Here is a 10,025-nt window from a genome sequence, read left to right on the forward strand (position 1 = left end):
GGCGAACTGCTCAGTAAAAGAATGAACAAGCAGAGGGAGGAAGGAAGGAACGCAGGAATGAACAGGTACACAGAGGAACGAGTAAACAAAGGGCATCAGGAAACCATGCCCAGCCTGCTTTGTAGACATCAACCAGCTGCTCTTTCTGTAAGACGCCGTTGTGATTTTTCCAAACGTTGGTTGGTGCTTAAGAAGGTGCAGAATAGCTGGGCTCCTCCCTCCTCACTCTTTTCCTGGCACCAACCAATCTTTTCTGTCCTCAATATTTCCTCTGTAACAGCATGCAGGGTGATGAGCATTTGAACTGTAGGATCATCGAGTGTTAGAGCTAGAAGTTGCAGTCCAGCTCTCCATTTTGTAGATGGAAAAACTGAGACCCAGAGAGGCAAAGCGACTTGCCCGAGGTCACACAGCAAGCTAGGGACAGAGTAGAGAGTGGGCCTAGCCTCCTGTTTTCTATTCTGTGTCTCTTTACTAACCCACCTCTGCTCATTGCTTTAGACTTGTCAGGCAAAAGGCAGGGGCCGCTGTGAAGTCAGGTGGGCCGGGGTCCCAGGTCCCGGCAGCCAAGCCTACTGGGTGTCATGCCAGGGGAAGACAAACAGTCTGTTCTAGTCCTCTCTTCATCCCAGGAGGAGTCTGTTTACTATGGTAACAGCCTTCTTAGCTCAGCCAGGTCTCTGGTTTCTTGTCGGATAGTGCAGGGGGTTAAGGTCTGAGGCTCTGACAAAACTAGCCTCCCTGGGACCCTGGCATGCCCTCCCCTCACCCGGAAGCCTGCCTGGGGGAGAGGGGGAGGCGCGTGGAGCGCCGCGGGGCAGAGGCTCCCCTGCCGGGTGGGGAAGACCACTGAGACACCAGGACCCTGACGCCTGACGCTGGCTGTCTGTGATGCCAGGACCGGGACTCCACGGTGGCTGGCCAGCTGCTGGGAGCCGGGTGCCACACCTGCTCTTCGTACCTTCCCGCTGCCCAAAGCGCTCAGGATAGGACGCGTCGCCTCCATCTTACAGAAGGGGAAGCTGAGGCCCAGAGAGGGGCCGTCCCTCGCTGAGGTCACACAGCTCGTCCATGGCTCTCCCTGCCCCCCAAGCCAGGGTGCTCCCCTCCGTGGGAGGCTGTAAAATGATGACGGTGGAGGCAGACTCTGTCTTTAGTGCGTGTCTGTGTGACTCGGTCCCCACAGCACGCCTGCCCGGACACTTGCCTTGGCTGATTCCTCCCCATCCTGGACACCAGCTCGAGGGCCCTCGCCTGCAGGCGGCGGCATGACCCCTAGGCTGGCCCAGGGCCCTGTCCTGGAAGCCACGGCAGCCTGGGCTCCCAGGGGACAGGAACTGATCCCCCAACCCCCAGCACTGATATGTTTGTCGAGTGAACAAATAATTAAGTAGATTACTTAATTGCCAGGTAATCTTTAGCTCTGTCTCACTCAGGGGGCATGCTGAAGGCAACAGCCCACTGTTAAGCAGGCGCCCCGTTCCACCCATTCCCCCCCACACCCCCTCTGACCTTCATCCATAGCCTCACTACTCAGATCAGCAGCATCAGTATCACCAAGAGCTTGTTAAAAATGCAGACTCCTGGGGGCACGTGGGTGGCTCAGTCGGTTAAGCGTCTGCCTTCGGCTCAGGTCATGATCCCAGGGTCCTGGGATCGAGCCCCGTGTCAGGCTCACCACTCAGGGAGGAGTCTGCTTCTCCCTCTGCTCTTCCTCCCTGCTTGTGCTCTCTCTCTCTCTCTCTCAAATAAATAAATAAATAATCTTTAAAAAAAAAAAAATGCAGACTCCTGGCACTCAGCCAAGAGGCTGGTGAATGTTAGGTATCATCAAGCCCTATCGTATTTGAACCTTCCACCAACCCTCCTCAGGGGCTGTGTCATCATCCCTCTTACTACAGACAAAGCTGGGGTTCTGGGAGGGGAATAACTTTCCCCAGGTTGAACATCCAGGAAAGGAGACGGGTGGGCTTCAGATCTGGGGTTTGTCTCTCTCTGGAGCTCATGAATACTGATGCTCCAGGCGGCAGGAGGAGGTAGAAAGCCTACATTTATGGAGCATCCACTACCTGCAAAACCCCTTACTGGGTTCATCTCTCGTTATCTGCCTGACCTCCTTATAAAGTAGGGTGTTTTACATTCTCATTTTACAGGTGAGAATATAAGGCTCAGGGATAGGAGCAGACTTTCCCAAGGTCCACAGCTAGGAGACAGCAGACATGGGATGGCATTCAGCTCTGTCTGCCTGATGTCAAAGCCACAGGCTGCTCCCGGCCCAGTGGACATGGCTTGTCAGGGTTTGCTGACTCACTGCTCGGGCTCCCGCCTGTCCAGTCTCTCACCCGAGAGAGTCTGCGGCCCTGGGTCATAATCCACACTTCCTTCCCTTTCCTAACCCTCAGCCTTTGGCTTAATCACTATCCAATACCGACCGAACAGAACAAGCAGGAACACATGCCGATCAATGGGTCACCAATGTGTGACATCACCCCCTCAGTGATTTTTATCAGCTGGCAGGTGCCAAGAATTCCGGAAACGGCCTTGGTGCATTCCTAACTTTCTCGCTGCAGGTTCTGCTCCACCTGATCCCAGATGTGAACCTCTGCAGCAGGCTGGGGTCCGAGGGAATGCGTTACGCCCCGTCAATGGACACAGGAGAGTGGGACCATTCCCGGGCCACCTCTGTCCCTCCAGCTGTGAGATCTTGGCAGATTTCTACCTCTCTGAGCCTCAGCTTCTCCATCTCTGAAATGGGTGGCTGATAATCCAACCTCCCAGGCTGTGAGGGGTGCATGGAAGTGGCTGGGGGTCTCCACAGTTCTCTCTGCCTGGATGAGAACACAGCCGGGGACTGTCTGATAGGTTGGCCAGGTTCACAGGCATGAATTTGCTTGAGTGGCTCTCAGGGGCAAGAGGTTGTTTGCAAAAAGAGGAGGGAGATCGGGTCGGTGTGGGTGCCCGGGGAGGAGGTGGCCCGGCAGGGGCAGACAGTGCTGTTCACAGGTACCAAGGCGTGAATGGAGCAGTAAGAGAACCCTTACCCTCCTTCTGCCAAGAACACAGCTCCATGGGCGCAGGGATGGGGGAGCTTTGGGAAACAGCTCATGGCATGAATTTCCACATTCCTGCAGACAGCACCGGCCAGGCCCCTTAAGTGACTTCAAGGACAAAAGACATAGAGGGGTAGAGGAGTGACCAAAAGAAAGGACAGACAGATAGACGGGCTAGTGGTGAATGGAGCAGGGTTGAGCACCCAGGACTCCTGGGCCCCCCGGCAGGGTTCTGCAGGGTCCAGACGCCCCAAGGAGCAGCCAGCAGCCAGGCCCGCTGTGATCTGAGTGGGTGCTATGACCTCCAGCCCGTTTATACACCAGGCAGGAGAGACAGGTTCCAGACAGAGGAGGGAGGGCCAGGCCCCTGGATACACAGGTAGCCAAGCCGGGCCTGTGGGCTCTGAGCCGTGCAACCTGCTCTCACCCCACCTACCCTCTCCCAGACCTGGATGCAGGGCAGAAGGCACGCCCAGGGGACCCCAAGAAAGTCCTTATAGAGTGAAAACCTCTTGTGAGTCAACCAGAGCCCAGCAGTCCAGCTCATTCATGGCAAAGGTATTTTGGGTTCTATTCTGCAATGTCTCTCACTGGCCTGAGGTGAAGTCATCGCTGGTAAACACTCTGCCTTGCGGTAAATTTCCTCTGAACTTTTTATTTCTGTTTAACCCGCCAGACCTCGAGGGAAGCTGGCAGCCTGTAACAGGGCATAGGGCGCCAGACTGAGTCAGAGGCCGGGCTTCAAACCCCAGCCCCGCCCCCATCCAGCTGCAGGACGATGGCCAACACGAGTCCCATCTCTGGGCCTCAGTTTCTCCGTTTGTAAAATGAAGTCACTATGACCAGGATTGTAGAAATACCCAGCACTACACAATCCTTCAACCAACAGATATTTATCGAGTGCTTTCTATGCGTCAAGCACTGTGGTGGGCACAATGGAGATTGTGGTAAGGAATCACACACACATGCACACAGACACACATTCTCTCTCTCTCTCTCTCTCACACACACACACACACGAGTCAAACGATGCCATAAACGAATATTAAAATGCGGCCGTGATTAGCGCCGAGCTCTATGGTGCTCTAAGAGCCCGTGATGGGGGCTGCACCCAGCCTGGGGTGAGCAGCAGTGGGACAGGGAAGAACTCCCAAAGGGGCTATGACTGAGTGGGAGATAGGAGATATGCCAGGCAGGGAGAAGCTGTGAGCGAGCCTCTTAAGAGAAGCTGAACCTCGGCCTGTCCCATGGGAGAAGGGCAGCATGCCTTCAGCACAGGGGTGAGGGGTGGGGGGAGCACAGATGTCATGGGGCTGTGGGCACAGGAAGGCCAGAATCAGGACGGAGCTTGCAGCCCCTGAGGGCAGTTTCCAGCTCTGATACTCCAGGCCAGCACCTCCCCAGTGTTTTCAAGTGGCCTTGCAGAGAACAGTATGAAATATCAACGGATCAAACTTAATTTGGGGCTAAATCAGACGCCATTATATACCCGATGATGGTGTGGACGAAAGGCAGTAGGTAGGAAAAACCTTGTAACTGAAAATACTCTCTCCCTTACTTTAATTTTTCTGTGATTTGAAAGAACCCTATCATGATTTGATTTCATGATAGAAAACCTCAGCCCAGTGTATAGAACAGCGGGAGTCCAGTAGGAGCCCAGCTAAACTCAGCCCCTGCCTTCCTAGGACACAGCCTGCAAGGGGCCATCAGGTGGTGCCTAAGAAGGGGCAGAGGAATCCTCTGCCCAAAGGTGGCTGCCCAAAGTAGGCCTGATTTTATTCTGAGAGCACAGGAAAATTCACGTCCAGGAGCCTGGCAATACTTGTCTTATAAAGAATACACTGCTTAGAATAAAACATAAGGGGGTAAGCCCCTTGACAATGGTCTTGGCAATGATTTTTTTTTTTTTTTTTTTGGATTTGACACCAAAACGCCAAGGCAGCAGAAACAAGAATAAACAGGTGGGACGACCTCAAACTAAAAGGTTTCTACAGCAAAAAGGAAACCACCAGCAAAATGAAAGGCAAACCCACGGAGCATGAGGAACTCTCAGTAAGTCATACACCCGACAAAGGGTTAATATCTAAAACGTACAAAGGACTCACACAACTGAATAGCCCCAAATCCCCAGACAATCCAATGAAAAAATGGGCAGAGGAACTGGTTTGACATTTTCCCAAAGAAGACATGCAGAGAGCCAACAGGTCCGTGAAAAGGTGCTCGACATCACTCATCATCAGGGAAATGCAAATCAAAACCACAATGAGCTACCACCTTGCACCTGTCAGGATGGCTACTATCAAAAAGACAAGAGGTAACAAGGACAGGATGCAGAGAAAGGGAGCCCCTCATGCTGTGTTGGCAGGAGTGTACGTTGGTGTGGCCATTATGGAAAACAGAGGGAGGTTTTTCAAAACGCTAGAGATAGAACTACCCTACAATCCAGCAATTCCACTTCCGGGTATTTACCCAAAGGAAATGAAAACAAGATTTCAAAGAAAGCTCTCCCATGTTCATCGCAGCCTTATTCACAGGAGCCAAGATGTGGAGACAACCCAAGGCTCCGTCAACAGATGAGTGGATAAGAAGATATAATGTATGTATGTATACACAATGAGAAAGAAGGAAAGCCCGCCATTTACAACATGGATGGACCTTGAGGGCATCATGCTAAGTGAAACAAGCCAAACAAGGAAAGACATATCTTGCATGGTATCCCTTGTATGTGAAGGCTAAAAACAAAATGTCAAGCTCAGAGAACAGAGAGGAGAAAAGTAGTTGCCAGGTGCTCAGGGGTGAGGGAAATAGAAAGAGATTGGTAAAATGGTACATATTCTGAGCTCTAAGATGAATGAGGTCTGAGAATCTAGTGTCCAACATGGTGAATGTAGTTGATAACACCAGATCGTATAATGGAGATTCGCTAAGAGAGTAGAACTTAAATGTTCTCACAATACACACACACACACACTTAGTGATCAAGTGTTAATTAACTGGATGGGAGGAATCCTATATATATCAAATCATCACGTTATACACTTTAAATATCTTATCATTTTATTTACTAATAAGGCTGAAAAACAATCTGCCAAATAGTGACCTCGCATTGGACAGGTTTTGATGCTTAGTGCTTGTCATCTTGACCCAGGGAGAAGCACCAGGAAAGCCAAGGCCATCTGCTTCCCCCTGGCATTTCCAGCCTGGCATTTAGCACACGGAGGCCAGGGCTGAAATTGCATGATCCACTTTGTGAATATTAAATATTGAACTATCTAGAATTTTTATTGCTGTCTTTAAAAGATTGTAGTGGTTTTACGGGAAAGGTGATGTAGATAGCTCAGGTCTCTCTCTAAAAAGAGTTGAACTATGGGGTAGAGATGAAAACATTTCTCCCTCTTCAATATATTTTCTTTAAACAAGCATGGTCAGCCAATATCATTCCTTCTAGAGGCAGAGAGATGGAGGAAGGAATGAAAAGCAAAGCAAATGCACTCAAGCATCTCTGAGCATCCTCACTGTGCCCAGCCCCATGCTTAGTCTGGGTTACCCAGAGAATAGCAAGTCAGGCATCCAAGTTCTGAGATAATAGTAAGACAGGACAGGTGCAATCAGCAGTGAAAAAAGACTCTGGGCAGGGCACATGGTCCACAGATGACCCTCCGGACACAGGTGTCCTGGCTTCCAACGCTTGTTCTTCCTGTTTTGTTGTTTGGGCAAGTTCCCACTCTGCTCTGAGTCTTAGTTTTCTTGGCTGTGAAATGGGCCACCAATAGGTGTGAGTATTGAGTGAGATGAGGTATGCAAAGAACTCTGTCCCCAGTGCAGCCCTCAGGGGTGGAGAGACAAATGTGGGATGTGGGCTGTGGGCATCTGGGGAGGTTTCTCCTGTGGGGTTGGCACAAGGGCTTAGAAGCAAGGGCAGGACTGAACAGGTGGTACTTAGTGCCCACTTCTATATACACAGGTAAGGCCAGTTCGTTAGACCTTGGTGATGGTGGTGGAGGTGGCTACTCCCTTTGAAGAGTGATTTCTTTTGAATGAGAGCTGATCATAAACTTAGCCACTTCCTGCCTCAGTTTATTCAAACTTCAGCCAAGCCCTGGTTTAAATTAAGGTCACCAGGAAATGATTTCACTCCCATTAGCTTCATGTTTCACTGAAATCCATAAAGCAGTTCATGCACCATGGTAAAGGACTGGTAAAGGAAGCTAACTAAGGCCTGGTAAAGGAAGCTAACTAAGGCCCTTCTAGCACAGCAGCCACTGGCCCGGGACTGCCATTTAACCAAGGAAGAAAATGGTGGGCAGATGCCAGGGGAAATCCGGCCACCGCGCGCACTCGGTTGCAGCAAGAAGCAATGAAAGCCAAAACTGAATCCGCTGCGGGGACCCCCATCATCTTTGCCTGGTGCTTAGAATCATGGACATCAGCTGAAAGGGGCACAGATGTTGCCACCTGGAAGCTCTTACCAGCAATCCTCCTGTTCCAAGATGGACAGAAATTTGACAATAGCTATCGGAAGACTCCTAAAAGTTCGTGCCTTTGGACCCAATCACTTCCCCCATTTTAGGCCTTTTCCCTAAGGAAGTCATCTGTGGTCCTAACATAGTTTAGATACAAAGATCTTGACAGGAGAGTTCTTTATATTAGTAACAACTGGAAGAAATTAAACGTCCAACAATAGAATGGTTAAACAGAATTCGGTAGAGACACAGTCTAATGTTTCTGGTTCAGACGGTTTTCTTTTCTTTTTTTTTTTTTAAGATTTTATTTATTTATTCATGAGAGACAGAGAGAGAGAGGCAGAGGGAGAAGCAGGCTCCCAAGGAGCAGAGAGCCCGATGCGGGACTCGATCCCAGGACGCTGGGATCATGACCTGAGCCAAAGGCAGACGCTTAACCATCTGAGCCACCCAGGCGCCCCAGAAGGTTTTCTAATCATGACATGGGGGAAAAGAGTTGGTGGGGGAAAAATACACAAAATTACATATTTATAATATGACTCCGAATTTGTGCAACACTTGTGCAAGGAGCTCGTTTCCTCCTGCCTCGTGTTGCAATTAACTGGTTGTCTATCTGCCCCCAGACTGTAAGCTCCCTGAGGACCACAAGAGTGAACTTGTCAGTGGATTGGAAGAAAAAACAGATGGGTGCATGGAATTACTAGAAAATCTGAGTGGTTCATTTAAAAAGAATAGTTAATAGTTTACATTTATTGTGTACTTACTATAGGCCAAATCCTGAACCAAGCTCCTCACACATTTCTCACTTATTCCTTACAACTATATTATGTGAAGGTGATGTGGGTTAGTTAGGTCGGTGTTCCCAAATTGTGGTCCCTTGGAACCCACAGCATCAGCATCACCTAGGAATTTGCTAGAAATCCAACCTCTAGAGTTCCCACCCTGACCTCCTGAAGCAGAAACTCTGGGAGGTGGGGGCCACCAATGTGTGCTCTACCAAGCTCTCTGGGGTGATTCGGATGCATGCTCAAGTTTGAGAAAGCTTGGTCCAGGGGTGACATGCAGCCTGCGTTGCTCAAGGACAGCCTTGGCGTTGAGGCTTAAAAATTGCATCCCAGCCCAATCAAGCTAAGACTGAAAGCAAGCCTTACTCTGGCAAAGTCAGATTTATCAATCCCAATGAGGAAGAACACACACTGAAGGAACCGAACAAAAGAAAAGACGGAGTTACTATAGGACTTTGGAGAAGGGTGGAATTTAAACGATGTGGTGTTTTACCTCAAAGCAAAGCAGGACCATGTTGAGAGGGATCGACATCAAGTCTGGACTGCAAGTGGACCCAGAGTCCCATCTCCTTGGAAATGACATGATGAAGACAGATGTGGGGTGATGTGTTCAGAAACCCCTTATCTGAAGCCCTACGCTTGGGTTGGAAATGAGGCTGCTTTTCTGTGTCAAAGTGACTTAGATCTTCAGGGCAACAGTGGGGCGTTTCATTCTTACCTTCCATCCTTCCCCCAAATTCCTGCTGATAAAATTTCAAGGAGCAAAGTTCCAGGGAGTGTGTGATCTTAGAGAGCAGTTTCTCAGCGAGTCACTGAAAGACATGAGTTGTTATGACATTTTACAGCTGCAGAGCATCCTGCTGCAGGAGAATATCCTTTCCCGGTTCTTGCAGCTGGCCTTCTCCCTGTCTTGCCATCTCAGACAGACAAATGGCCAGGGGTCTGTCTTTTCTCGGTCCCAGCTAATTTCACTTTCTCAGCTACAAGGTGTTAAATGCATTAACACTTGTAAAGTGCTTAAACAGTGCCCGGCAGATAATTAACATAAACTATCATTTAATATCACATAAAATATAAGCTAATACAAATAAAATATAACATATAAAATATGACATGTAACCAATATAAAGAGTAATTGATTAAAGTAGTCAGAGTTTGGGTTACATAGAAAAAGGAGAAAGGGCTTTTCCCTTCCCTTCAAGCGAGACTGTGGACCCAGAAATCATCTCAGGCCTCTGATTGCAGAAACAAGAAGACTAGGTTAAGAAAGACCCTGGGTTCTAGTTCCCGGCATGCCAAGGAGAGAGAGAAGTATTTACGGAATGTCTGTTTTGTGCTGGGTTCAGAGCTGCCCCGTTTGCCCTACAAACAGAGTTCTGTTACTGCCATTTTCCCCATGAAGGGAGGTTAAGGTAGTTGTTTAAATGCATCTGGCTCATCAGTGGTAGAGCTAGGATTCAAACCCAGCCATAGCTAGGTGCGGGACCATTCACAAATCACTTGCACTGTGGGACCTTTTGGTTTTCCATTTGTAAAATGGAGGAGATACAACAAAACAGTTTTTCAAGCTCCTTCTCATGCCAATGTTCTCTCTATAATTAAAACTCAGCACTGGTGACTACTGGGTATTTACCCCAAAGATACAAAAGTAGGGATCCGAAGGGGTACGTGCACCCCGATGTTTATAGCAGCAATGTCCACAATAGCCAAACTGTGGAAAGAGCCAA

This window comes from Neomonachus schauinslandi, chromosome 4, assembly GCF_002201575.2.
Source record: "Neomonachus schauinslandi chromosome 4, ASM220157v2, whole genome shotgun sequence".
Lineage (NCBI taxonomy): Eukaryota > Metazoa > Chordata > Mammalia > Carnivora > Phocidae > Neomonachus > Neomonachus schauinslandi.